This window comes from Urocampus carinirostris, chromosome 16 (assembly GCF_059441175.1).
Source record: "Urocampus carinirostris isolate Australia breed hairy pipefish chromosome 16, RoL_Ucar_1.0, whole genome shotgun sequence".
NCBI classification, from domain to species: Eukaryota; Metazoa; Chordata; class Actinopteri; order Syngnathiformes; family Syngnathidae; genus Urocampus; species Urocampus carinirostris.
This window is the reverse complement of record NC_142364.1, coordinates 23824144-23830143: the sequence shown is the minus strand read 5'-3', so window position 1 is coordinate 23830143 and position 6000 is coordinate 23824144. Positions and strand designations below refer to the sequence as shown.

At 39.5% G+C, this 6000-nt stretch overlaps 2 long non-coding RNA genes across 2 annotated transcripts; one reads left to right on the top strand and one right to left on the bottom strand.

Annotated features, from left to right (window-relative positions):
- Positions 1-827: 827 nt before the first annotated feature.
- On the top strand, positions 828-2004 carry LOC148350747 (uncharacterized). Its single transcript, XR_015847107.1, has 2 exons — positions 828-1210; positions 1629-2004. It is a non-coding gene; the product is annotated as an uncharacterized LOC148350747 (long non-coding RNA).
- Positions 2005-2087: 83 nt separating this feature from the next.
- LOC148350746 (uncharacterized) lies at positions 2088-3384 on the bottom strand. The gene is made up of 2 exons (XR_015847106.1): positions 3317-3384; positions 2088-2554 (listed from the first exon to the last, which is right to left on the bottom strand). It is a non-coding gene; the product is annotated as an uncharacterized LOC148350746 (long non-coding RNA).
- Positions 3385-6000: the final 2616 nt, after the last annotated feature.

The window sequence follows — 6000 nt, the reverse complement described above, 5'->3', positions numbered from 1 at the left end:
AGCTGCAGGGCACACCGGGACAGACTCACGCGCTCAATCAAAACTTAGGGACAATTTGCACCGTCCACTTAACCTGACATGCATGTTTTGGAACATGGGAGGAAACCGGAGTGCCTGGAGGAAACCCACGCAGGCACGGGGAGAACATGCAAAGTCCAAACGGAGAAGCTGCGGTACCTGCACGTGAACCCTGAACCTCTGCACCGTGGGGCTGCGCGCAAACGACCCAGCCGCCGTGCCGCCCATCATAATAATTATTTTAGGTATTCATAATGTAAAAAGTTGAAGGATTCTAAGTGTGAAAAAGCACATTTAGGAGACTGGGATGGAATCTCCCTTTTTTCCTTTGTTTAAGAGGAAAAATGATTTATAACGCTGATGTTTTGAGCTTTGATTTTGTCACAAAACGTAAAGCCCTACTGTTAAGTTTAATTAAACTTTAGTAGACACTCAAAATAAGAAGAGAAAACATCTATTATTTTAGAACTTGCAAGGAGGACCGGGAGAGGAGAGTTCAGTTATGAGAATCGGATCTCATCCAAAAACCCACATCGAATAGCGTTGATGATGTAATAGTAAAAACAATAAAAACGACAGTGGACAATAATCAAATAGTCAAAATAGGGAACTGGCATCATCAGAAATCTCTTTTGCAATATTAAATACAAAATCAAATTATCACCTACTATAAACGAAGATCATATTGTAAGTATGTAGCAGTCTCTAATTCTTGTCATCGTTCATATTTTACTGTTCTCGTATGCTAATAATGGGACTACTTTGACTTTGACCTTGACCTTGTCCTTCATGCTTGGAAGTCAAAGGCCCAATCCCATTTCTCTCACTCGGCCCTGAGGACCCTCCAGTGAGGTCCCTCGATAGAGGAGTGCCCTCCGCCGGTGGAGTGCAAAGCGGAGATGGTTTGGACAAGACTTGCAAGGTTCCACCCCTGTCCAGGAGATGGCGGTAATATTAATTGGCTGTAGACCTCAGTGACGTATTGGTCTACGTCACATGTAAACAACTCGAGTCTCAACCTGTAGTGTGTCAGTTGGAGAGTTCGTGCAACGTTAAAAATGCCCGCTACTGCTGTGTTATTACCGATTGCCTGAAAGCTAATCATCTTTTCCGTGTCTCCAATCAACGGAGGAGAAATGTGCTATACTGAAGACAGCTTCGGCGCTATGTAGTGCTGATTCATCTTTACAAGGTACGTACACTCATTAAAAAAAATTGACCCGTTCGGTCAAATACAGTAAGAGTTAACATACAATGCACGTTCACATAATACCCTATGTTTGTGTAGACATAAATGGCAATCTACTTATTAGTATCTTAATGCCATTTTATGACATATAGTAGGGGTCTTGAATCTGTGACATGACGAAACGTAAACAAACACAAGAACAGTCCACCTGACCCTTTAGCTGACATAATATCGTCACCAAACTTCCCTGTACGACCCAAAAACCTTAGTTCATAAGGAATTTAATTCAAAAGAGTTGTCATTGAATATAAAAAGGTCATTTCAACATTTTTTCATGATGCTTACATCACAGTTAAAGCGGTCTTTTTCTTTGCTATGCCCACATTTATGTCTAAATTGTTTGTTATCTATTGTGTTCCAGAGTGGCTGTCCCATAAGCGTGGACAGGTTGGACAGGAATGTTCCCATCCTGTGCTTATGGTTGGATGTGGAGTCAGAACTCATTCAGGACTTAAGGTTGAGCAAGAAGGTTATGTGGGCCCTGCAGGAGCTGCTAAAGAGGGAACAGGGCCGTGGCTGGAGGTCCTGATCTACGTGTACTGGCTGGCCCACGCTCTGTCCTACCGTGTGGTGTCACGGGTCTTCAGGGTTCCCAGGTCCACCGTACAAAGAATTGTCCACAGTTAATATGGAATAAATTGCCCAAAAGCCATATTTTAGGCTCTTTAAGTCAGACCCACATTTGCATTATGTGCTTTTCTGCATTACTATTCAATAAACATCTTCATTTTGAGTAACACCTTGGTGGTTTATTTCATAATGATGTGAGATACTGTGTGTGAACTATGTGACTGTTGGACAGAAAACAACTACAAATCACTCCAGCTTAAATAATAGTTTACTTTCAGAAAAACAAACTCACATTGGGCCAAAATACATAATAGTAAATAAATAATGTGTCACAAATTTTAACAAAAATATACCAATACTTCCATGAAGCTGGGAAACACAAACTGGAACTTCATTGAGTTCTTAATAAAAAAAAATATTTTCCTTTTATAAAACAAAGGGAAACATTGCAGAGATGTCACTGTTCTGGAAATTTGTCCACGAGCTTCCCAAAAAGGACAGGAACCGCTCAGTTTTGGCCACAGTTTCTTCGAGCCTTTTCCTCACTCCGGCAGACTCCACTTTCAAAAAGTCAAGGAGTGTATTGTGCTTCCTTTTTTTTCTGGGTGATTTGGGGTTTGGCGCCGGATTAGAAGGTGCCAACGACGTGCCCGGTGGTGTGGATGGCGTGGTAGCTGTGATGGTGACCAGCTCTTCCACGGGACGTTCTACAGTGGCCTTTAGGTTGGGTGGAAAAAACAAGAATTACTTAATGCTGATGTATTATACAAAAACAACTGTGTATAGGGTGCTCAACAAGTTGATGTGAGACAGGAAATTATAGGATGTGTTCTGGATAAGTATTTGATAGTGAATAGATACACAAAATTGACATGTTATTCTTATGGCTGTATGAGCCTTCTATTGGCCAGCATCACATATGCTTTAGAATTGTCTCCACATTTGGACAACATTTTGAGAAGGTAATTAATTTACTTAATATATGTTTACAGAGAAGGCAGTGGACTATGTGATAGTAGTTTGTTTCAACTGTATTTCCACGTGAAATTCGGAGACATTACTCATAATGCATGATGAAAACTAATGCATTCTGATCTCACATGAAAGAATCATATTGTAAATAAAACACGACACCCGAAATTGTGTGCAGTAAACAAGCGCTTATGTCCAGAACGGTATTCTGACTATGCTCCTTTAGCGACTGGCCATGTACAGTAGATGTAAAAGGACGACTCGTTTAAGATAAAAACAGGGATGGGCTGAACCGTGATTTTCTGCACAGTTATCCTACTTTACAGTTTGTAGCGTGAAGATTTTTTTGCCAGCTCCCTTGGTAGATTAGTGCACTTCGTAAAGTAGCGATTTTGCAATGTTCGTGTTTTAACGCGAAAATACGATTTTCTATTGCATTTACGTCTAACTAAGATATCTCAATACATTTTGTTGCAAATACATGCGTGGTTGTGGAAAACTACTTACATTTGTGCGGTTCCTTTTCGGGCATGTTTGTTGATATTGAGAATTCGCAAAGCCTTCTGGGTAGTCACAGTGAGGTCGAGAGCCCCCTCGGTCTTGAAGTGGCTACGACATGGTTTGAGGGCACTTCTGCCTCGGTCTTGAGAGTATCGGGACACACCCCATTTTCACGTGAACGCGCAAACCGAGTGACTAGGGCACATAGCGAGTGAAAGTGCGAAGAATGGGACTCAGCCAAAATTTATCTTGTTGTTGCCGCCTATGCTTAATGGCCCAAAATATAACTTCATCTTTTTTTTCTTTTTGATACAAGACACAAAAATAAAACTATATAAAATAATAATAGACATATTTTTGTAATAATTACTTACTGTCAAATCAAATAAAAAGACTTTAAAAGAAAAAAAAATGAAATACTAGACCAGAAAAAAGTATAAAAAAACTTGAAATAAATAAATATGAAAAAACTCCTTTGAATATCAGCCCTCTAAGATATCAAATCTAATATTTTATATCAACAGTGTCCAAACTACGGCCTGAGGTTTCTAATGTAGTCCCCTGACCATTTTTCAGTACCCTCAACTTATGCTGAAATGATACTGAAACTTCTTTTACACCACGTAACTTAAAAAACCTTTGAGAAATACATATATTGTTACAATTGATCATTTTGTAAGATTATAATCTGAGTACTGTACACTGAAAACTATTTGTTTTCTTTTTAGAAAATAAACAAATCTAAGAAAGGAGTTTTGTATGCTTGCTAAATTAATTACAATTAAAAAAACAGCGTCCATTGGAAAAAGAGCTCTACATTTGTAGCCAAAAAGGTCATATCTATCTATCTATCTATCTATCTATCTATCTATCTATCTATCTATCTATCTATCTATCTATCTATCTATCTATCTATCTATCTATCTATCTATCTATCTATCTATCTATCTATCTATCTATCTATCTATCTATCTATCTATCTATCTATCTATCTATCTATTATACATGCAATACATACATACGTACATATACTGTATATACATATTTGTTTTGAGGAAACACAACTGTCAGTGTCTAATACTTTAAAGGGAAAGTGTGTAATATTTGACCACCACATGTGGCTGTGTTGTGTCACTGAAAAGGAGTTCCACGAAGCACAAGAAGGAGTTCAAACTACAGAGATTCAAAATTACCAAAACGCAAGATCTTCTTTTTGCCCAGCCTTTTACGCCAAAAGTTGGAAAAAAGAAAAGGAAAAATAGTAAGAAAAAAGGGGAAGTATATTACTTGAAAAAAATCTTTGAATCTATCTATCTATCTATCTATCTATCTATCTATCTATCTATCTATCTATCTATCTATCTATCTATCTATCTATCTATCTATCTATCTATCTATTATATATATATATATATATATATATATATATATATATATATATACAGGGAGTGCAGAATTATTAGGCAAATGAGTATTTTGACCACATCATCCTCTTTATGCATGTTGTCTTACTCCAAGCTGTATAGGCTCGAAAGCCTACTACCAATTAAGCATATCAGGTGATGTGCATCTCTGTAATGAGAAGGGGTGTGGTCTAATGACATCAACACCCTATATCAGGTGTGCATAATTATTAGGCAACTTCCTTTCCTTTGGCAAAATGGGTCAGAAGAGGGACTTGACAGGCTCTGAAAAGTCAAAAATAGTGAGATATCTTGCAGAGGGATGCAGCACTCTTAAAATTGCCAAGCTTCTGAAGCGTGATCATCGAACAATCAAGCTTTACATTCAAAATAGTCAACAGGGTCGCAAGAAGCGTGTAGAAAAACCAAGGCGCAAAATAACTGCCCGTGAACTGAGAAAAGTCAAGCGTACAGCTGCCAAGATGCCACTTGCCACCAGTTTTGCCATATTTCAGAGCTGCGACATCACTGGAGTACCCAAAAGCACAAGGTGTGAAATACTCAGAGACATGGCCAAGGTAAGAAAGGCTGAAAAACGACCACCACTGAACAAGACACACAAGCTGAAACGTCAAGACTGGGCCAAGAAAAATCTCAAGACGGATTTTTCTAAGGTTTTATGGACTGATGAAATGAGAGTGAGTCTTGATGGGCCAGATGGATGGGCCCGTGGCTGGATCGGTAAAGGGCAGAGAGCTCCAGTCCGCCTCAGACGCCAGCAAGGTGGAGGTGGGGTACTGGTATGGGCTGGTATCATCAAAGATGAGCTTGTGGGGCCTTTTCGGGTTGAGGATGGACTCAAACTCAACTCCCAGTCCTACTGCCAGTTTCTGGAAGACACCTTCTTCAAGCAGTGGTACAGGAAGAAGTCCGCATCCTTCAAGAAAAACATGATTTTCATGCAGGACAACGCTTCATCACACGCATCCAAGTACTCCACAGCGTGGCTAGCAAGAAAGGGTCTAAAAGAAGAAAAACTAATGACATGGCCTCCTTGTTCACCTGATCTGAACCCCATAGAGAACCTGTGGTCCCTCATCAAATGTGAGATTTACAAGGAGGGAAAACAGTACACCTCTCTGAACAGTGTCTGGGAGGCTGTGGTTGCTGCTGCACGCAATGTTGATCGTGAACAGATCAAAGCACTGACAGAATCCATGGATGGCAGGCTTTTGAGTGTCCTTGCAGAGAAAGGTGGCTATATTGGTCACTGATTTGTTTTTGTTT